We start from the raw sequence: 24279 nt of genomic DNA, 5'->3' as shown, positions 1-24279 counted from the left end.
ACACTATTCAAGGTGTGCACGTACCATAGATTTATATAGAGGCAATATGAATTTTCTGTCTTATTATCTAACCTTTTTAATGATTCCCAACATTGTTTGCTTTTATGACTGCTGCTGCACACTGAGTGGATGTTTTCAGAGAACTATCCACAATGACTCCAAGATCTTCATGAGTGTTAACAGCTAATTCAGATGCCATCATTTTGTATGTATAGTTAAGATTGCTTTCCAATGTGCATTACTTTGCATTTATCAGCATTGAATTTCACTTGCCATTTTGTTGCCCGGTCACCCAGTTTTGTGAGATCCCTTTGTAGCTCTTTGCAGTCTGCATGGGACTTAACTATCTTGAATAGTTTTGTGCCATCTGAAAGTTTTGTCATCTCACTGTTTACCCATTTTTCCAGATGAATATGTTGAACAGTACTGGTCCCAGTACTGACCCCTCAAGGCTACCACTATTTATCTCTCTCCATTCTGAAAACTGATAATTTATTCCTACCCTTTGTTTCCCATCTTTTAACCAGTTACTGATCCATGAGAGGACTGGCGTCTTATCCCATGATGGCTTACTTTTCAAAAGTCAATTTAAATTAAATACTTTTTTTAAACTTTTTTTTTTTTAGAAATCTACATCTGTTGTATGTTTTGATGTAACTTGCATTTTCCTTATGTTAAATTTGCATAATCCTAACATAACATTTACTTTATTCATATCTCTTTTATATATGTCATTGGTCCTGACACCCCGCCCTGTAAATTCAAACACTGCCCCTCCCCCCCACAATTTCAATTCCTGGGGAAACCACTGGGTGCAGCTTACGTGGAAGGGACACTAGGCAGAAACTAACTCACAACTTCTGTTTGTCTATTTCTGTTTGTCTGTATTATCTTTTAAATGGTAAACTCTTTGGAGCAATAACTTAGTCTAGATCTGCGCAGTGCCTTTTTCTCCTGTCAATGAAGATGCTTGACAGTTATTAACATTAATGGCATATTTTTTCCATTATTTGGGTTTTACCATAATTTATACATTGATACTCTGTCAGTAAATCATAAAAAGGCAAACAAGATGCAGAAAAAAAAAAACAGAAAACAAATGAAAATCAATACACAGTAAAGCAATTTCTAGCTTTCAAAAACTGACTTGCCTTAATATTCATAAGAATCCATCATCATTTCATAAATTAAGTTAAAGTAGCCTCTAGTACAATCTATATATTTATAGCCAAACATGCAAAAATGCTTACAACTACTACAGGATCTTTACACAATACATGAAGCCGAAAAGCCTTCACTTTATCTAACACCAAAAAACTCAGTCCATTTTTCCTCCTAGAGATGGAATAAAATGTTAAGCATGAACAGATAATTAATAGAAGATGAAGATGCACAGCAAGAGAAAATACCCTCACAATTATTTGAGTCCAACATCATTTAGTTAATAGGTGTAAACAAGAGGATATTCAAGCAGCAGCCATTTCAAAACAACTGTTCAGTATCCTTGTGGTCATCCTGTAGTCTCAAATCCACTACAAACATCTCTAAAATGTATATTAAGTTAAACAACTGAAGGGCTAACAATAGGTTCTTCCTTTAGGGCTGTAAGATCCAACAGCAAGCACAGAGCAGAGAGAATTAGATTGTGATAATTTATTACTGTAAGAACTCTAGCACAAAACGAAAAGGGACTACACCGAGACTATATCATACCACATCAGTGTCCTGATTTATCACTACCTTCAGGAGAGCAACAGGACTCCGAAATGTGGGTACAGTCTTTGATAAAGTGGAAGGCAATAGGTACAAAATATTACTCATTTACTTTTAAAAGCATTACAACTTCCTGTATCTAAAAAAAAAAAGTTTCTGCTTCCTTATGGCAGCAATAACTAGCACCCAGATACCTCCACACTTTGAAGTACAATTATATCAATCAGTGGCTTTAGCACATTTAAATATACCAACAACAAATGGATGTGTGGCCTTCACTGAGGAAAAGGTTCCAGATTTCGGCTTCTCTTATTGCAAGGACTTGCAGTGGACTCTGGTGCTACTAGGTGGTAGCCACTGTTTTCCAGCAGGTCACCTGGAAGCACAAGTTTCTAATTCTTTTAGCATACTTTTTCTTGCTTTTTAATCTCTACACACTTTGTGAAAGTAGATGGCATTGTTATAATTTTTTTTTTTAATACAGCATCAGGGTGCCACATACTTTACTGACAGCTATAAAGAGGTCAGTCATTAGCTAATCCAGTTTAGGGAGAAGCATCAAGTCAGCTGTTCACCCCTCTCCTCTTGTCCTGGGACTTGTTATGTCCTAGACCCAGTATACTTTAGAGCAGCCATAAGGCTGCTCTAAAGTAGGCTGGCTATGGCCTTAAAGAGCTGGTATGTAGGTAGGGATTGCCAAAATGCAGCCTTCCTCCCTGGCAGTAAGAAATCCCAGTCAATTACACTTTTTTCTGGTTCTAATACATGAAAAGGAAAGGGGATGAAGCAAGATTGAGGATGTGTGCTAAAGTCTCTTTCCCAAAGAGTGAACAAACTAATGGTTCTTAACACAAGGTCCCTGATCTTGTCTTATGATGCACTTAAAAAAAAAAACAAACAAACAAACAAAAAAAGCATGAATCACCATATGCATACTTCCTCTGCTTGTTATTCCAGAGACCACAAAAGTTATTTATAACAAAATATTGAAGACGTTTTGTATGTTCTTATATGGTATGCTCTCTCCTGGAGCTCTGGACTCTGTTTTGGCAAAACAACATTAATTAAAAACTGACTTTGGATGGAATGAATCACAAAGAGAACTGATCCATTCTCAGTACAATGTTTTCATCTGAAAAAATACTATCTTGATCGTACACCTTTCATGTTATGGTAAAAAAATCAAAATGCACATGAGCATATATCAGCATGACAACTGCTTGTACAGAACATTTCAATACATCCATATTTTTTTTCCATTATACATATGTGGGATTAGCTGTTTGATGTTGCCACTTCAAACAAGTATTGTTCATCCTTCTTCAGAATGTTAGCAAGAATTAATATGAAGATCTATGTTGTGTCCAGTAAAGAAATTAGTTATATGTTTATAAAATCCCAAAGATAATATGAAATGAATAGGCAGACCAATCTGTGTTGGCTTTCCAGGACAAGACATAGGATAGACACAAACATGCTTAAACAGAAATCCATATATAGACAAAAGATATGATTTTGCATTTCAAATGGTATCTTAGAATCACCAAACCTTCATAGGATAAGGGTACTTTTTAAGCAAAATTGATTTCTATCTTCCTGCCAAAGACAGGCAATGTACCAACTAGAGGGATCATTGCTCTGATCCTGTACAGAAAATCATATGTAGATGTACAGTTAAAACTAGGGCTGTCAAGCAATTAAAAAAATTAATCGCATAGTTAAACAATAGAATACCATTTATTTAAATATTTTGGATGTTTTCTACATTTACAAATATATTGATTTCAATTACAACAGAAAATCAAAGTGTACAGTGTTCAATTTATATTTTTATTACAAGTATTTGCACCATAAAAAAAATTTTCAATTTACCTAAAAGAGATTGCACTACAGTACTCATATATCATGAACGTTGAACTTACAAACGTAGAATTATGTACAAAAAACCTACATTCAAAAAAAAAAATTAAAAATTTTAGAGCAGGGGTCAGCAACCTTTCAGAAGTGATGTGCCTTCATTTATTCACTCTAATTTAAGGTTTCGTGTGCCGGTAATACGTTTTAAAAGGTCTCTTTCTATAAATCTAAAATATATAACTAAACTACTGTTGTATGTAAAATAAATAAGGTTTTTAAAATGTTTAAGAAGCTTCATTTAAAATTAAATTAAAATGCAGAGCCCTCCGGACTGGTGGCCAGGACCCCGGCAGTGTGAGTGCCACTGAAAATCAGCTCGTGTGCCGCGTTTGGCACGCATGCTATAGGTTGCCTACTCCTGTTTTAGAGCCTACAAGCCCACTCAATCCTACTTCTTGTTCAGCCAATCACTCAGACAAACACGTTTGTTTACATTTACAAGACATAATGCTGCCCTCTTCTTATTTACAATGTCACCAGAACGTGAGAACAGGCATTCTTGTGGCACCATTGTAGCTGGCATTGCAAGATATTTATATGCCAGATGTGCTAAAAATTCATATGTCCCTTTATGCTTCAACCATCGTTTCAGGGGACATGTATCCATGCTGATGATGGGTTCTGCTCGATAACAATCCAAAGCAGTGTGAATCGATGAACGTTCATTTTCATTTCTGATTCAGATGCCACCAACAGAAGGTTGATTTTCTTTTTTGGTGGTTCAGCTTCTATGGTTTCTGCATTGGAGTGTTGCTCTTTTAAGACTTCTGAAAGCATGCTCCATACCTCATCCCTCTCAAATTCTGAAAGACATTTCAGATTCCTAAACCTTGGGTAAAGTGCTGTAGCTAGCTTTAGAAATCTCACATTGGTACCTTCTTTACATTTTGTCAAATCTGCAGTGAAAGCGTTCTTAAAATGAACAACATGTGCTGGGTCGTCATCTGAGACTGCTATAACATGAAACATATAGCAGAATGCAGGTACAACAGACCGGGGGACACACAATTCTCCCCAGGGAGTTCAGTCACAAATTTAATTAACACATTTTTTTAAATGTGCTTCATCAGTATGGAAGCACGTCCTCTGGAATGGTGACCAAAGCATGAAGGGGCCTACGGATGTTCAACATATCTGGTATGTAAATACCTTGCAATGCCGGCTACAAGAGTGCCAAGCAAATGCCTATTCTTATTTAGAATGTCACCGAAAGTGAGAAGAGGGCAGCATTATCTCCTGAAAACGTTAACAAACTTGTTTGTCTGAGCAATTGGCTGAACAAGAAATAGGACTGAGTGGACTTGTAGGCTTTAAAGTTTGACATTGTTTTATTTTTTGAGTGCAGTTATTTAACAACAACCACCACCTACATTTGTAAGTTGCATTTTCACAACATAGACTGCACTACATTATTTGTATGAAGTGAATTGAAATTTTTTTTATTTTTACATTGCAAATGTTTGTAATAAAAAATAATGTACTCTGATTTCAATTACAGCACAGAATATAATATATTGTAACAAAGTTCCTCCTCTACCTTGGTGGGGCCTGCGCTTATTGGCAGATTTGCTCAGCTCAGTGATCTTCCCCTCTGGTAGAACCCACAGTCTGGGTCAACTCCTCCTGTGTCTGATCAGGAGTTGAGAGGTTTGGGAGGAACCCAGGCCCACCCTCTGCTCCGGGTTCCAGCCCGGGGCCCTGTGGATTGCAGATGTCTATAGTGCTTCCTGTAACAGCTGCATGACAGCTTCAACCCCCTGGGTTACTTCCCCATGGCCTCCTCCAAACACCTTCTTTATCCTCACCACAGGACCTTCCTCCTGGTGTCTGATAACCCTTGTATTCCTCAGTACTCGAGCTGCACACCCTCTCATCTCCTTGTGCCTCTTGCTCCCAGCTCCTCACACCTGCACCACAAACTGAAGTGAGCTCCTTTTTAAACTCAGGTGCCCTGATTAGCCTGCCTTAATTGATTCTAGCAGCTTCTTGATTGGCTGTAGGTGTTCTAATCAGCCTGTCTGCCTTAATTGTGAAGACTTTTTATTCTGCATTTGTACAGTACCTAGCACAATGGGGTCCTAACTCTAACTAGGTATGTAGATACTACAGTATGAATAATCACCACCACCAGATTGTGCCATCTTTTTGGTCACAGAGGTATGAAATTTTAATATTAAAGCATACGAGCCATCAAAAAAGCAGAATGAATCCCAAAGGTTTTAGCTCTACAACCATCTAGCATTTTTGCAAATATTTTCTTAGCTGCTATAGGTCTAAAAAGTGTATGGATGGCATTTTCTCGGTGTCCCTTTTTATATTACATTAAAGGTCTCAATTAGCATAAACCGTAATTGACTTCCAATTTCTTCCTTTTAATAATTAAAGTCATGATCAAATGTGTACACCAAAAAAAAAAAAAAATCAAATATTCTTCTTCCTAGATTTGTGCAACATAATATTATTAGGAGGAAATCAGACAGTAGGTGCAGGGGATGGTAGAAATCTGATGGCGCTAGATCACGAGAAGTAGCCCTTTGCACCATCTATAGCGTGCTTATTCTGCGTCCAGACACAAATACCTTTCATTTTAAATAATCTATTAACAATATTACAAGACTGTGTTTCATTACTGTTTCAACAGATTATTTTTTGGGTAAAGAAAAGACAGACTCCCCCACTGGTATATTCTGGCACACCTACATCAAGTGTAAAACCCAGGGTGAAAGAAAATTAAAGGACATTATGTAGTGTCTTGTCTGGGTAGCATCTTTTAACAACTGTACATTTTCGTTCTCTTCCTTTTTTTGTTTTGTTTGTTATTTAGAAACTTGGACACTATACTTAAAATTTTATCTTGTTTCTAAGCAGGCTCTTCTATTTTCAGTCATACTGGGCTAACTGTCAAACATGCAACAGATTGGCTTTCTGTTAGTTTTATTTAGCTAATTTCTCATACATTTAACTATAGTAAATCTTAAAAGCTATTTTGATTGCCTTTCAAAATTTCTTTCCCACTCTAACACTCATTCAAGCACAATTTGTTCTAAGGATGAAGCCTGTTGCCCGACTAAGGAGCTTAATACTCCTCTTACTTTACATGTCACACTGTAATCTGGTAAATTCATCTGCGCTTCTCTGCATACAATGCAGTCTTTGTATACACACAAGCATGACACAAGAGACCCCAAGCAATTATAATTCAACATGTTAAATGTGACAAAACCCAAAAAGGCAAGAAAAATATAAAGCTAAGACATGTCCTTAACTCAAGTTCATTATACATATGTAACATAGCTTCTATATCAGATGTGTTGCCTATCTTATTGTCTGGAAACCCAGGTACCTCCCAAGCACAAAAGGGGAAATTGAAGAGAGTGTCCACTGCATATCCAAGTTTCTTTCATATCCCTTTTCCTCAATTGTTTATAAACATGTATATGTTATTTTCGAAGGCTAAAGGGGAAAACTCTCAGAGAAGGGCAAGATAGTTGACACAATGGACCATAATGGCTTGTTCATAGTATATATAGTCTATTGGGCAATTTACGTGCTTCATTGTAGCAGCTATATGATGTATACAGATAATCTTAAATGTGTTACTTATTCCATTGTAATGGCATCTGAAATTACAATCTGTCATATAAAACACATTTCAACTCATTCCAACAAACTTTTGGGGTTAATATACCCAAAGCTCTTTGGAAATTGATACATAGATCTTTTCCCTAAAATTTCTTTACAGTATTTACCAGTCTCACCTACTCTGAGACTATGGGTTTATATGAGCTGCAATTAAAAAAAAAAAAAAAAAAAAGAACACTATGAAAAATCTAAGAGGTGTGTAGATAGTCTTGTTATTTAGAGAGTTAAAACTATCTTCATTTTTGAGAAGTTTGCAAAAAAATAAATTATCAGAACACAAAAAATAAACCATTTTTGCATAGCTGTATAACTTCAAATGTTAAACACTGCAAAAAGCGATAAAATTAGGACACATATGTCAAACTTCTGCCCAAAGCAAATTATTATGGCAGTTATAAACAGACAATTGCAACATAATTTAAGTGCTAACAGTCCCGTAAACACAACAGCATTGATTATTAAAATTCAGTTTGTATTTGACAGAAAGATATCTACATCAATTTAACCAATAATAGTTAGCTCTTCATAAGAAAAAAGAAAGTAGTAATAATCACAGAAGAAATGCTGAAAAGAAGATTTTCTACACGTACAAATGGAGTATATTTATAGTATATAATGAAACAGTTATGTCCCATTGACACTACAATTCTGTATTATAGCCACAAAAACAGGAATTGGCCAGTAAAATGTCTTCCTTAACTTACCTTGTTCTGTTTAGGTGCTGCAGCATATATACAAAATCACCTCATTCTATACAGATTCCTATAATATCTAAGCACAACAGGTTAAGAATGGAGTTTCAGACTCTGAATTCCATTGCTTTTTGTGGTTTAAGCGACACTGTATGAGTCTGCGCAGTTCAAGCACCCAAAACAGTGTCATGCCATTCTAATCTGTCAAACCATTCACAATCCTTAATATAGGAAATATTTTCCAAAAGGAAACACTATTTTGTAAATCTAGGTCTTAACTTGAGAATATCAGATCTAATTAAACAAAAACATCAAAATAAAGAAATTACTGTGCAAACACATACTGCTTTGTGCATATCACTGTAGTTACCTACTATTTTAGGCTACTTTTTATGAATTATACAAAGGCACATTCTGAAAATGTATTCTCTACCTTTACTCATAATTAACATCATAATTGTGAATAGTTAAAATCTATTACTAAATGAAAGGGTTATTTCTTTTTGGAAGGGGGGACAGATTCTTCCCAATTCATTCGTACAATATTCCTCAACTTGTGACATTATGCAGCTTTGCTTCTCATTGAAAAAAATCTTAAGTGATTATAAAGAGAAGATTAACCATTTAAAAAATAGACACATAGTCAACATCATTCTCTACTTTTAGTCCGCTATACTGACTGTACAATGTTTTAAGTTTTAACTCCCCTTCAGACTGACTAGAATATGTTAAAACTGATTTGTACGAAGATCAGAGAGGCATGGGACTGCAATTATATATCACAATACCCTTTTCTTGGTTCACAGCTCTATTCATCTTTTTGAAACACTGACAGACAGATTGGACATAGGGGAACGGATTAGCCACAGGATGACCTGTATTTCCACACAAAAGCCTAAGTGTGGAAAAATGGCACCCTGTGTCACCCATTCTTCACTTCCTGAAAAAAACATTCATGAAAATGGCCATTTAAAGAGCTCTTTCCCACTCCTCTCAGAACAAAATGTTCATTGGGGGTTTTTTTACATCATGTTGACTGTACAACCATGTAAACTACTATTAAATAGCCTTAATTATGTAACCTATATAAAAATAATTTAAGCTGAAATGGGATATTTTAAGTGGCATGGAGTTCAGCAAAGCACAACAGAAAATTTACAGTTTGCAAACTCTACAATACATAGGGAGGGTGCTATATTTCAACTATCAATGTGACTGTTTATTTGCTGTTAAAAATAATTGTAGCTGGATACTATCTGTTTATTTTAATCAAAGTTCTGAATTCTATATGCTATGTTTTCAAATTGAAATTATAAAAATATTTGGTTCTAATATGTAATATACGGTTACCATGAATCGGTAAAATCACTAATTCAAAGTGAGTAGCAGGAAAATAAATACAGAAAAAAGATGTGACGACTGTAAAAACTGGGCAAGTTTAATCTTGAGAAGAAAAGACTGAGGGACGACCTGATAACAGTTTTCAAATATGTTATCGGCTGTTATAAAGGGACTCGTGATCAATTGTTCTCTATGTCAATGGACAGTAAGACAATAAGAAACAGACTTCATCTGCAGCAAAAGAGATTTAAGTTAGATATTAGGAAAAACTTTCTACCTATAATGGTACTTAAGTTCTGGAATAGCCTTCCAAGGGATGTTGTGGAATTCCCATTTCTGAAGTTTTTTTAAGAACAGTTTGGACAAACACCCATCAGGGACAATCTAGGTTTACGCGGTCCTGCCTCAGCACCGGAGGCTAGACCAGATGACCTCTTCAGGTCCTTTCCAGCCCTCTATTTCTATGATCCTATGCAGCATTTTCAAGGGACTGTTATATGTAAATTTTATGATCAGTTCCATCACCAGTGGTCTCTAGAAATGACAATAAAAACGAAATATAACTTGTACATAAACATACATCTAGCATATAAGAAAAATTAGACCTTTACTTAATTTTATATAACTTTTTTGTAATTCAGGTATCTTCTTACACACAATATAGACAACTGGAGTACGTGTCATTTGTACTGTTAGACTGTTTCAGAGATATGCTATCAAGTAGTTTGATCAGGCTAGACGAACTGGCAACCTACTTGGTTGCTGTTCTGAGGAGAGATTAATTTGACAGCCCATAAAAAAAAATGATCAAATAAAAGGTACCTTAGCATTTAACTAATGATTTGGGCTACACACCTGGGCCACAAACAATGGACCTGAGCTGTCCACAGGGCTCTGATGTCCAATAAACAAATTCACTTGTTGCCAATAAATCAGTTTTTCAATACTATTTTTTGGATTCAGACATTCTATTCTGTAACAGCTCAGACTTTTTTTTTTTTAAATTAAAAACTGCACTATCAGAAGCAAGTCTCAGATGTTCTGAAGACAGGCAGAAGTAGTCTGTCAAATGTATTCCATTTATGTATGTTCAGTAAACAAGCATACTGGTATGGTAGGGAAAAGATGAATGTTCTGAAGGGGGGGTTTGTTTTCCTCACTTTTTCCATGCTAACAAATGGTTTTTCTCCAACCCATTTAAAACAAAAAAAGTTAATTTTCCAATAAAAAAGAAAAGGGAATTTTAATTCCTCTAGGCAAAACAAACACAAAATGTAGGTGTTTTTTTTTAATAGAAACTCAAAACACCACTAATGTTTCTCCTTCCCCTAAATAAATTCATCTCAATACATTTACATTACATTACATTAGTGATGGGGGGGGTGAGTGGAAGCTGTGCAAGACATGGAGAAACTATGTGGAGTTTTACCCAATCCTAATAAACTGTACAATGTTATCACTCAAAAGGCAGTGCAGAACACATACAGTGCTGAATGTGAATGTTATTAAAAAAAGTCAAAATGCTAATATTAAGATTAACCAAAATAAATGCATTCAGGCTGAGAGTTAATATGATACAAACAATCCAGACTTACACTCTTTATACAGCTCTCTGTGTGTGTCTATTAAAAAAATGGGATGAAAATACTTTTGTCCACAGAAATACACAGACAGACACAGTTAATAAATTACCCTACAGGCTCGGAAGCACATCAGTTTCCATCTAGTCAAATCACAACAAAAGGACCATAAATATTGGTGGGAAAAATAATGCAAAATGTGCTAAAATACTTGGTTGGTCACTGATTCCTTCATTAAAAAAAAAGAAAAAGAAAATGCAGATGGTAGTTAGTCAGTTGGTAGTTAGTCTTTTTGGCCAACAATGCTAAAGAATACTTTCTTTTAAACTGTTATAAAAGTCCTCCTTCTTACTAGATTATTTACAGTAATGGAGGTGTCAAAAGATAGTAGTGAAAGACAGCATAAAATTGCAAAACATGAAGGAAAATACTAACAAAGTTAGCTTGAAATGAATGGCAATATATTATTTTTTCCACAATGTCATTAAAAGAGTCACCTAATTAGGCAGAAAATATATGAACCTGCTATTATGCTAATTTGTATGAATATTAAATTAATGAATATCTGGGAGGCATTATACACAACAATTAAAGCATCTGTAGACCTCTTAAGAGAAATATTTGGCTAACTTCTTAGTGTAGGAAGCTATACAAATAGCTCTTCTCCCACAACTAACCAAATCAGCCCTGATGCTTTTTTAGTTTACAAATGTTTTACTAAATGTACAGTACTTCCTGGACTGACTCATGTAAATAACACACCAGTAGAGATCTTCCAGCGGCTGCAACACTGTCACTCTGACCAATCTTGAGTGAAACTTTGTCCCAGTCACACAAGACTTGCTTCACATTTGGTACAGCAAACACTCTAACCTACGCTAGTTATCACTGTTCAGTCAACTACTGCGATACTTAGTAATGTGCAGGAAAAAAAAAAAACCCAGCTCGGATCCCAAAACACAACCAAGTAAATTATAAGCGTTTGACAACGCTGCCTAGTTTATAAAGCAACCGCACATCGCATTCCCCCTCTCTCCTCAAAAAAAATTGTATGCGCCCCTTCAAACTGCATTTGTATCAGAAAAACCAACTGAATCATTATTTCAGCAGAAAAAATGGGTTAGTTTCCTTGACGGCGGGGGGGTTGAATCGAAGGTTTCCTTCGCCGGGAAACGTCCTGTATCCACTTAACCAGAATGCATCTTTACATATTTTTTTTGTTTTTGTTTCCTTAAGGAAACAAAACATTTTCTCCGCCGATTTGTGATGGTGATTTTCTGAACACAGCCATGGAAAAAACAAGAACCCTGGAACCATGCAAAAGGCCTCTACCAGTTTTAGGGCACCGAGGAGGAAAAGGAAGGAGCGGAATGCCCAGAATTTGCTCTGCCCTGCCCTTTCCACAGAACTTTAGTGCCATCTATTGAAAATATATTGAATTTAAAGAGAAAAAAAAGCCACCTATTGATTTGATATAAAAATAAGACATTTACTTGTGGGTTTTTTTGGTTTATTAATACCCATCGATGACTAGTGATCCTCGGTCTTCGTAACAGCAGAACATCTTGTCCATGCGCTAAAATATCTCATTAAAGCCATGAGACACTAAAGCTCAGAGAATGCACGTATTATGTGTGTATACATAAAAATATAAAAATTAGGAATGCAAGCCTACATCTAGCTACTTTCTAAATAAAAACGAGCGGTTTTAAAGGGAGGTGGGGGAGAATACAGTAGAGCCAATGCTGTAGTTAGAACATACTGGAAACAATAAAAAAAATTAAAGCACCTAGTAAGAGACCTTCGCGTTGAAAGAACAGGGTACGTAGACATGCAGACATAATTACCTTCTTTAAGGAACTGTGAGTGGATGACAAATATAAGAAAACAGCAGATAGCTGCTCCTGCTAATGCCCATAAAGCTTTCAAGAGCTGCATCTCGGTTTGAAACTCAGTAAATACCCAGAAAGTCACACAATGAATTTCCACAGCGATGCATCAACGTCTCCCCTTTTGCGCCAGGCTCGGCTGCTCCCCAAGCAGTAACCACACTTCCGAGAGCGAGAGAGAGCGCGCTCAGGGTTTGGGAGGAGGAGTGAGGGGATTCACAACAAAGTCTCAAGCAGCAGCAGCATCATGATCTTCTTATGGACAGCAGCACAGAGGAAGCTGGGTCTGGGATCCATGAATCAGCTTTCTGTTTCCTCGTGAGTTGAGCAGCATAAAGGTTGGGGAGGAGGGAGGAAGCAAATCTGGGCAGAATTGCGCAATAGCTCCCACACTACTCCGGTGGGGGTGGCTGTTACTGCTACTCCTGGTGGTTGTTCAGTGACTGCTCCGGCTCAGCGGTGCTGGGAATGCGGGAGCCAGGCTGATCTTTCTGGGGCTCCGGGGAAGCCAGTGCACCACCGCCCGGCTTGCTGGGTTACCTGTTCGGTGTCTGTGGAGAAGAGGGAGAGTGGGAATGAGAGGGGAAAAATCTCTCTTTACTGCAACTTCTCTAAGCTGATGGTCACAATCTGAGCCACCTACCAGGCTTGGAGAGCTTATCCCATTCAGAGCAACTCTATGTACCCTGCTATCCCGGGGAAGCGTAGGTACTAGCGGGCCGCGGTTCAGCTCCTGGCGTGCGCTGCTTTGCAAAGCCGCTTGCCTTCACTTGGGCTCTCACCTCCCGCTGCCTGATTCCCTCTTCGTCCGGATCCAGCCAGCAGCCGGAATGGGGAGCCCTCCCCCGGAAAGGCTGCGCTGACCCGGGGCCGGAGACCTAGTTCACTTGGCCGCCTCCGGATTGAGGAGGGGTCGCTTAAGTCTCTGTGCGCTTTTCCTGCTGCACCCGCAAAGCGCTTTCCAAACAGGTAGCTGCCGCAAAAGAAATCTCAGCCTACAGGTTGATGCCTCCGTAGCAATCTCTCTCCTGCGCGCGCACACATACACCCCCAACAATGCAATTCCCAAGCTTGGGGTGCTGCTGCTTCTGCTGCCGCCGCCGACGGGGGACGAGCGGGCGCCGAATGATCACAGCGGGTAGTTGGCGAGGAGCAGCTCCCGGGCTGTCGATTTTGGGAGGCTTTCTGGAGGAGAAGAGGGCTGGGTTGCTGCTGGCTGGCTGGCGGCAGAGAGGAGCTGATTTGTGAGCTTCTGCCCGATCGGCGCTTAGAGAGGTTGGAGCTGCAGACTGGGTGTCTGGATTGGCTGCACGCTGTAGATCTTCCACTCCGTCTCGGGTGGAGTTGGGTTTAGGTACAGCCCGGGGCTCGCTCACTCGCTGGAGCGCTTCCTTTCGGGGTCGCGTTAGTCCTCTCGGCTGGGCGTCTTGGTGGAGACAAGCTCCCAGGGAGTATCGGGGCTTGTCGGCTCAGTCTGGCTGGGCGCACGCAGCGGCTCTCGGTGTCTCTTCGGGTGCGCGGGGAGCGGAGGGCTGGGTGCCTGGAAGGTGCAACCTCCCAGAGTGTAGCTGGGTGGCTGGACGGCTGCACGCTGAAGATCCCCCTTTCTGGGTGTATTTGGGTTGCCGCAGGCTGGGTGCCTGTAGAGATGCAAGCTGCCTGCCTGAGCTGGGGCTGTGAACCGGGCACCTGCCTGGATGAAAGCTCCCTGGAGGTACTTCGGCCGGGGGAGATCGGCGGCAGTAGCGCCTCAGCGCGCCCAGTCCCGGCCCCGCTCCGTCGCATTTAAACCCTGCCAGCTTCCCCTCGCAACTTTCCCCGATTTCGCTCCCCGGGTGGCAGTGAGCATGCCCGAGAGCTGAGCCTGCGCAGCGCGCAGCCGACGCTCGCCGTCAGGATCTGCTCCCTGCCGGGCAGAAGAGGGGCAAGGTCAGGCAGGGAGGTGTCGAGAGGTGGAGGCGGGCAATGAGCAACCCTGTGGGCAAAGAAACCAAAGCAGGGGGAGAGAAGCGAAAATGTGGGAGAGGAAAAGGCCAAAGGAGCAAAGACCGGGGTGCTAGGGGGAAAATGGGTGCAGAAGTGGGGCAGCTAAACAAGATGGGAGGAGGGAGCAGAGGCGAGGGAGGGGATCAGAGGAGTCAACATGGAGGAGAAGGATTGGATCTGTGATGATCGCACTTGTCCTTCCCTTTTCTTCCTCCCCACGCCGCTTCCTTGCCCGTGGAGATAACCTTCCAACCCACTACTGAGAAGCAGGGGACAAGCCCGTCCTCAATTCTTTTTTCTGGGGGCGGGGGTAAGGACGGGACCAATTATTTCAAGTGCTGATTCTAGACTCACTCTGTTGATGCTGGCAGCTAGAGGAAAGAGGCCGCATCGGCCTTTCACTGGTTACCCTTTGCCCCTTAGAGAACCTGTGATTCAATCTCATTATTTGACACCTGTAACGTACTGTGAGCGCGCCGGCTAAAGGCAGCACTAATAGGGAGCCGCATTGTATAAAACAACCCAAACCCTGCAAGCATATAAGCAATCTGAGTCCTCATCTCTGGTAACTCCATAGATTAAACTGACCCTTTAATTACCACTAGAATGCCATGCCCGTTCAATAAGCAACAGTTATTTTAGTTAGACTGTTTGTCTCTGCTTTTGTACAGTTTTATTGTTATATGTCAGTGATTAATATTTTCACAGGGATTTAGCCAGGATTGAAAATAAAACTCATCCAATGATTTTTAAGGTAGAATTAAACTAAGAAAATAATCTTAAAAATTAGTCAGTGGTGTTTTGATCTCTTTTTGTTAAATGTTTAAAATGTAGCGTGTAGTAGGTGCTTCCATATATTTACAAGCCCGTGGAAAGATTTACTCCATCTTAAATTAGAGATAAATTAAGTGTTGGTGAGCAGCTGTCTCTTGTTGTTGAGGGTGCTTGGGATACAGTCTCTAAGCTTTTTGGTTCTTCAGTGACAAAGAGTGGAGAACCATTAAAAATTTCTATCTTTTCATTTTTTTTTTTACTTCACACAACTGCTATATCCCTATAAACCCATTTGCTACCCTCATTTAAGATATTCAAAGATTGTAGTTTCACAGCAGCATTATAATTAAATTTGAAATGTTCCATTTGTAAAACCTTTCATTCAAAACTGTACCTACAGATCTGAAAAATACCACATCTGCTTTCAGTTCAGTTTGTGGTGTTTTTTTTAATGTATGAAGAAAATCCATGAATTTGTGTTGTAACAGTATGAATAAAATTGAAATAACTTTTGAGTTTTAGTAATTGGATAAAAATAGCTCAGAAATGTTTTTTAAAATGCATCAAACTTGGAATGTCTGAGATCCAGAAAGAGCAATGTGGTCCACATATTTGAAAATAATGGGTTTGGAGATAAATGTTTTGAAAAATCGTATACAATACATTTCTTTCCTTATTAGAAAGTTTATACAAGGACATACTCCAAGAGGGTCAAAGTCTCCTCTTAGTTGCATATGTGTAAACCCACTGAAATCAATGGGCCTAATTCATCTTGCTTTTACACTGGTTTAAACTGGTGTAACTATTTAAGGGCTATTCCTCATTTAGGGGCTAATCCAAAGCCTACTGAAGGTTGTAAAGAGACTCCTATGTACTTCAGTGAACTTTAGAGTGTATCCTTACACTATTAAGAGATCAGAATTCAAACTCAGTGAGAGCAAAATTTGTATAGAACTCACATTGTAGAAAGCTATTCAGTCTCATAGCAACAAGAGTTTCTGTAGGAAATCTCATTTGGGAGGAAAGTGGTATCTGGCATGCTGTACTAAATATGGTTCAGCAAGTTTATATATTTTCCAAGTATCTTGAACCTTTCAAGCAGAGTGAGTCCTACTCAAAAATAGCCCTGACCTTTCTACATGTCAGCTGCATAGGATGAATAAATCCCCCTTTTAGAAATTTTCTTGTGGTGGTCTATCAAGGGCAGGGAGAAGTTGGGGGGCAAGATTTGGTGTGTCACCCCAGTGGAAGAGGCCGTAAGACCGACTATGCAGAGCTATCTGTACAGATGTCCAAAGCCTCCGTTGTAGCGCTGCCCCAGGTAGCACAGATGCAATAGAGCAATGTGTTCTGGGAAATATGCCCAAGCTGTGGCTGCTATCAGGGACCCTAACCTCAGCCTGTATTTTCTTTTCCAATTAAACTCTACAGAATTTATGGGAAGATGATGATGAATCCCAATCCCCTCCCCTACAAAGATGAGCGAAGGAGATAGTGTTACAGAAACATCAACTGCACTTTCATAGAAGTGAGAGATCCCCAAGCAGGAGGTACTCTCTAACCACAGAGCTGGTGGGGTGGAAATGTTTCCCCTGGCTGTTGTCAGGGAGCAATCCCAATGAGTATTTCACGTGTGTTTATCCAGCTGCATGGAAAATAATAGGAGATCCATATAAAATTTCCAATTTTTCTTTTCCCTTTTTTTAAGAAACACAAAGGCCTTGTAAAAATTGTATCCTGATCAGCTCATTGTTTTTCTTTTACATCCCATACAATTTGGTAGTGATCATCCCACTACAGTATTATAAAACCGCCATAAAAAACTCAGGAGCAAATATATTTTTTTTCTGTTTAATTCTGTAGGTTCATAGACTATGAGTAAGGCTACATGTTAGTGATGGGTATTTTTAGTAAAAGTCATGGACAGGAAACGGGCAGTAAACAAAAATTCACAGCCCATGACCTGTACCATACCCCTTACTAAATCTTGGGAGTGCCGCAGGTGCTCATGGGGATGCCACAAGTGCTGGGGAGGTGGCCCGGGGGTGCTGCAAGTCCTTGGGGGGAGGGGGGCGCTTAGCAAGGCTGGCAATCTCCCTATCCAACTTCTCGGAAGCAGTGACATGTTCTTCCCTAAGCTCCTAGCTCCGTGTGCTGCCAGCTCTGCAGCTCCCATTGGCCAGGAACAGCGGACAATGAGAGCTGTGGGGGAGGTGCCTGTGGGCAGAGGCAGCATGTGGAGCTAGGAGCTGAGGGAAAGGGAGAGACGTGTCAATTCCAGGGAGTCCCCCTAAGATAAGCACTGCCCAGAAGTCTCACCCCCTCCCATGCCCCAGCCCCCCACCCTAAGCCCCCCATCTCCTCCTGCTGCTGGGGGGGGGGGGCGGGGGCTAGAGATTGCCCCAGCAGTGGCCAGTGCAACTGGCCCAGGGGCTGTCTGAGCTGCTCAGGAGTCTGAGGCCCAAGGGCTGTCTGAGCTCACTTCAGAACTCACGGAGGTTACAGATTCTGTGACAGACATGCAAATTACTGTTTAAAATGTGTACTTTATTTCCAGTCTCTATTTGTCTTCAACTTCCAGCCACTGGAACTTGCTATAGTTTTGTCTGCTAGACAGAAGAGCAAATATTCCCCTCCCCCTGCAGGTACTCTATAGATTTATAGTCCTTAATCTTCTCTTTGTTAATTAGATATACTCAAGGAGCTCAAAAACTAAGGCATGTTTTCTAATCCTTTAATCATTCTTATGGTTCTTCTCTGAACCTCTCCCATTTACCAGCTATACCAGGGTGTAATGCCTAGTTAGTACATGTATGAAAGGAGCCCCATGTAATTCTTTACAGATGTCTAGGTGGTACACCCTTAAGAGAAATGAAAGAGGTAGCTTGAGCTTTGGTAGAATGGGCCCTAGCTCCATGAAGAAGGGAAGTTCTTCTTTGTTCACATCAAAACAGGATGCAGCTCAAAATCTCTTACAACAATTTTTGTGAGGAGATTGCCTCCCCTTTCTTCTGCTCAGTGATGAAAATGCTTGGGGGTTTTCCTAAAGAAGGACTTTTTCCTCTGCAGGTAAAATGTCAGTGTTCTACAGGCTTCCAGAGAATGGAGCTTCTTGTCTTCTCTAGTATGAAGTTTAAGATGGAAAATGGGAAGATGCATGGGTTAATTCAATTCGAAATCAGAAATATCCTAAGACGAACGTGGGCTGCAAACTCAAAGACATCTTATATTTGTGGAATGTAATGTATGGAGGGGATCCCATAAGTGACCCAAGCTGTGTAGTGGAGGTAATTGCTTTCAGGAAATCTGCCTTTATGGAAAGATGTAGAAGAGAGCTGAAGCTAACAGCTCAAATGGTGGATTCATAAGCTCTGACAGTACCAGATTAAGGTCCCACTTCAGTGATGCAGTTGATACTGGAAGAAAGGTTCTGAGAAGGTCTTTCAAAAACCTCATAGTCATAGGATGGGTGAATGAGCAATTTTCTACTGGAAGATGAAAGGCATTAATCACTGCCAAATATACATACAGTGTGCTGATAGATAAACCAGATGTCTTTAATGCTAACAGATGCTCCAGGATAATAGGGAAGTCTTCCTCCCATGGAGGTTCGTGATGGTGCTAGCATCAAATAGAGAACTACTTCCATTTGGCCATATAATATTTACTTACAAAGAATTTCCTACTGTTATTGTGGATGGACTGGATCTCCTGAGCATGACTTCTCTACATTAGTCATCCATCCAAATACCAAGCTGTGAGATGGAAAAGCACTGGGTTGGATGGATGGTCACTCTTATCCTAGATCAGAAGATTTGGCAGCAGTTGTAAATGTATGCCTTAGGGGGCAGGGAGGGGTCAACTGGAAGATGGAAGTGAACTAAAATGAACTTGGTCACCAAGGCACCACTAGAATTAGTGTCATTTTATCTTGCTTCATCTTGCTGAGGACCCAGTAAGAAGGGTATAGGTGGGAATGCGAACAGTGGTTCCAACTACTGCACCAAGAATGTGTCCTCTTGAGCTGTATATGAGCAGAAGACTAGATCCTTGTTTATTTGTGATGCCAAGAAGTTCCACTGTCAGAAGATGCTCAGTACTGCTGAGCTACGGAGTTCGCAGATGTGTTCTCTCTAGAGGTGTCTGCTGAGATTATCTGATGAGGTGTTTGTTATCCCTGGAAGGTTAAAGCAGGTTAAAGCCTAATCAGCTGCACTAGTTCAAGAGTTTGACCACTTCTGTGCTAAGAGGGGTGGACCTCATACCCCTCTACTTGTTTATGTTGTCACATTGTCCAACATGACCAGAACATGTAGATTATGTATGAAGGGAGGGGGGGAACAAACCAGGGGATTTATCTGTAATTACTGTAGTTGAGGTGAAACAAAGGGAACTCCTATAACACACAGGTTTTTCCACCAGGTGAGAGCTGTCAGGATGGTCTAGGGAATTGATATTTCTTTGCCTAGAGAATCTCAATTTGGGATGTAGACTGTCTTTAACCAATTCCTGAAGGCACTAAAGATGTTCAGGCATGACTAAGCTGTTGTCTGAGTGCTCAGGCAAAGTTGGATGTTGAAGTCTGTGAGGAATCTGCCCTGAGGTAAGAAAGCTCTAGCTGAAAGAGAATCCAGAGTTGCTCCAATAAAATCTATAATTTGGGGAGAGGGGAGGATTAAAGTGGACTTTTTTAGGTTTACCTGGAATCCTAAAGATTACAGGAGGCTGAGGAAGGTGAGAATTCTCTATTGAACTTCCCAAGATGACCTCCATGTAAGCAGGCAGTCGACAAGGTAAGGAAACCAGCTGCCATGGCAACAGAACTACATTGATAATATGGAGAGTACCTTTGTGAAAAAACTTGTGGCCCCTGAGAGATCAAAAGGGAGAACTCTATCCTGGTAATGATTTAGGCCCACCATGAAGCTCAGGAATTTCGTGTGCACTTGGTGAATATCTGTGAAAGTAGGAATCTTTTAAATCAAGAGCTGCATACCAGTCACCTTATTGGTGACTTCAACAGGTGTACAGGGGGTCAGAGTGTTCAGGAGTGGCCTGGGGCCTTGTGAAGAGTTCCATGAGGTCTCTTCAGAGCCAGAATTCATTGGAATGCAGCATTTGAGAAGGGTAGGCACAACAGATCTCTCACTTAGAAGCAAAGTGAGACTCCCTAAGACAATACAAGCAGAAGTAGTGTAGCTGGCTAATCAGAAAGACCATAGGGCAGCCCACACAGGAATTGAAGTCCAGGATCTTAGACATACTAAATGCCTGGACAGGAAAGAGGGGAAAGTGTGGGGAGGGCTCTTTAGCCCCCAAAACACTATCAACTAACTAATTTTAGTGTCTAGGTTTAAAAGGGAAAAAAATCAACTATTTTCATAGCAGGAAAGTCAATGCTAGCAAAGCTGTGAACACTGAGGAGATCCATCACGGACCAGAATGGCTGAAAGGAACTGGAAGTGTAGCTGATCCGCAGCACATTGAGATGCACATTGCAAATGTGGACCAACAGATGCTGCTATTGAAGAATCTTCTGGTCTCAGGTACATGGAGTGCTTGTGCACGCACAGGGAACACCCAGCAGGATCACCACTCAAAGAACTGTGGTATTTTGCAATTTAAAAAGGTGTTTCAGTTCTTTGAAATTCCTGCAGGGCCATTTTAAGATCCCCCTACTCATACCTGTAATCAAACCCTTAATTTCAGTTGTGTTGAATGTCTTTTGTGGGACAATAGATTTGGGGAGTTAATTCTTGGTTGTTCAATATAGTCCAAATTCGTGCCTGGTGGAATGCATTTATGGCAGGGATGACTTTACCCCATATGCACTTATGGAATCTACTGCTTTCTTGGAACCATACCAATTAGAGCTCATAAAAGATCTTTTCTTAGTTTATCTAGGCCAAACCTTTTGCCAGTCTCTGATTGTTCCCAACTGAACTTTATTTAGTTTACTTCTACGTTACTCAATTGATGGATTGGTTAGGATGGAATAATCTCCCAAGTAACTGATCTCAGGCCTACCAGTTGGTGGCATGTGGAGGACCACCCCTCCTCAGATTTCTGCCAGGGTTTGTATGCCCTGCCCTTAACCCTGCTGCATACCATCAAACCTGTTCCCATACCGCACTCCCCATCAAAAGTTATATATCATCTCTGAGTTGGGATGTCTTTGACGTTCAGTTTAACAGTTTACTTTGCTCAGTTTACTGTTACTCTTATTTATCCTTTCATCATGGTTAGAGCCTTCACACACTTTGGTATGAGCATTAGATTATCCTTTCCCACCTTTTACTGTAATCTGGCCAATTTGGATATCATAGTATAAAAAATGGAGAGAGAGTGTGAATGTGTGTGTGAAAATTCTTCTAATTACCCTGCATAAATTAATTCGTCCACCCTTTAAGTAATTTTTGTTTCTGTCCTCAGAATCCCTTACAATTTTTAAACATCTGTCTGCTACTGAGATACTCAGAACTATATAGAGTAATCTGAAGATTGGGCCAGATCTCCAGCTAGTGCAGTGGTCCCCAACCTTTTTCATCTGGCGGGTGCCAGACGATGAGCAACGGAGGACCTGGCTATGAACGAGCATCCGCCGAAATGCTGCAGCCAAGCGGCAATGTCAATAGGTGTCGCTGCTGAAATGCCGCCGACAAGCAGTGTCATCCAGAGGCGTCACCGCCGAAATGCTGCCGAATCGGTGGCATTTCAGCAGTGACACCTCTGGATGACGCTGCTTGTCGGCGGCATTTTGGCGGATGCTCATCCGCTGGCCAGTACGTGGGCGCACTTAGATGCCCTGGCAGGCGCCACGGCACCCACGGGCACCATGTTAGGGACCTCTGAGCTAGTGAATATCAGGGTGGAGGGGGGCATGGATCGGCATTCACGTTGCATTCCCCATCAGTACCTGGCCCAAGTTGGGAAGCTAATGATTCAACCAGCAGACCAAATTCGGTGATGAATCCTAGACGCACCACCTGAGGCACATTGCCTGTATGCTAAGAAGATGAAGAAGAATATCAAGGTAGTTTTACTGAAAAAATACCTTAAAGAAGCTCTGTCAGATTTCCCTGATCTATGACATGATATACATGCATCTACCATATCAGATTACAAGTTCACATCTGTTTCACCATTCTATGTCTATTTGACAATTTTCTCTCTCTGTGGCTTCCTAAACATTCTTCCCATTTTCCCTTCACTTCACTTACTTAAGTGGGAGCTACATTAATAAGCTCTATGTTATTTCCTGACAGTCCAGGCCACTTAAAGGGGATTCTGTAGCTCAAATTCTAGAATAGTCAATATAATCACCTACTCCTTTATTAATGGGCCTAGTGTTAATTCTTTCTGAGACATTTGTAAAATCTCTTCTTATTCTTCTTACTCCTTTTGGATAGCATAAACTCATTGTGCTGTTTTGCTGCTCTTCTCTTGTCCCTACAATATTTAACTGACTTTCTATTCTGGGTTAAATCTCATTCCTTCTCTTTATTTACAGAGAAAGAACTGTGCCAGTAGATTTTTGTCAGGGGGACTGTTGCCTACTAGGATCTCATTTGACTTTTTCACACATAACAGCCATCAGTTAGAAATAATTTTTGTCCACTATTGATGAAGGATGTGTTTAAGCTGGCTAAGAATAGGTGAAAGGGTCTATAGCCCATAATGAGCCTTTGAGACATGCATTGAGGGGGAGGGATAGCTCAGTGGTTTGAGCATTGGCCTGCTAAATCCCAGATTGTGAGTTTAATCCTTGAGTGGATCATTTAGGGATCTGGGGCAAAAAAGTCTGTCAGGGATGGTACTTGGTCCTACTAGTAAAGACAGGGGACTGGACTCAATGACCTTTCAAGGGCCCTTCCAGTTCTATGAGATAGGTATATCTCCATTTATTATTATTAAATTACAAAACAATGAAAACCAGGACATGACCAAGATGCCAAGCAAACTTACTACGATATTGCAGTAGAACTACACTACCATATGTCTTCCTCTTCTATGTTGTAACCATAGAACACCTTCCACCCAGCCACCTCCCTTACAATCATTCAAATCCTTAATTCCTCACTTCTGTCACATTGCCTATTTATTTTTATTATTTTGTAATATTTTTATGCTTATTCTATAAAACATCGCCTACCCTTTCCACTAGGTATTCTGCAACCTACTTAAAACAGTTATAAAAACATATTACTATGCCTAATAGACATAAATAATAACTTAGCAGCTGAAGACATACTTAGATATTTACAGTCTCCTACAGGAGTCCTCCACATCCCTCCCCACCTAGGGGAAACAAATGGGCCTCACAGAATACAGTGAAGGTTGGTGAACTAGGAATACTTCAGACTGTGAGGAGATGGGGAGTGAACTGCACAGCTAAGGGGCCATACCCACCAACTGTCCCATCTCTTATACAAGTGGGGCTCCAGTTTAGGCTACCCTGTGATTTTAAGGTGGCACTATGACATAGGAAGAGATGCAATATTTAAGGTAAGCCAGCTAACCCCTTTAGGGCTTTATACATCAGCAATGCAAACACCTTACATTTTAGCCACTACTTAAAAGGCAGCGAGTTCAGATCCAAAAGCACTGGTGTCATAATCTCAGTGAGTCTATGGGTATGTCTGCACTACGGGATTATTCCGATTTTACATAAACTGGTTTTGTAAAACAGATTGTATAAAGTCGAGTGCACGCGGCCACACTAAGCACATTAATTCGGTGGTGTGC

At 40.5% G+C, this 24279-nt stretch overlaps 1 protein-coding gene across 6 annotated transcripts in view; it reads right to left on the bottom strand.

The window, feature by feature from the left end:
• LOC116828374 (chemokine-like protein TAFA-5) overlaps positions 1 to 24279 on the bottom strand; it is a 659974-nt gene that overhangs the window by 415876 nt on the left and 219819 nt on the right. Inside the window, exon 1 of one of the 6 annotated variants that reach the window (XR_012655733.1) lies at positions 12733 to 14500. The exons of the other annotated variants lie outside the window; for them this stretch is intronic. The gene's annotated coding sequence lies outside the window, so the exon portion shown is untranslated. Of the gene's footprint in view, positions 1 to 12732; positions 14501 to 24279 lie in introns of those variants that run through there. 6 annotated transcript variants of the gene reach the window in all.

Source organism: Chelonoidis abingdonii, chromosome 1 (assembly GCF_003597395.2).
Source record: "Chelonoidis abingdonii isolate Lonesome George chromosome 1, CheloAbing_2.0, whole genome shotgun sequence".
Lineage (NCBI taxonomy): Eukaryota > Metazoa > Chordata > Testudines > Testudinidae > Chelonoidis > Chelonoidis abingdonii.
Note: the sequence above shows the minus strand (reverse complement) of the source record. Positions and strands in the feature narration are given on the sequence as shown.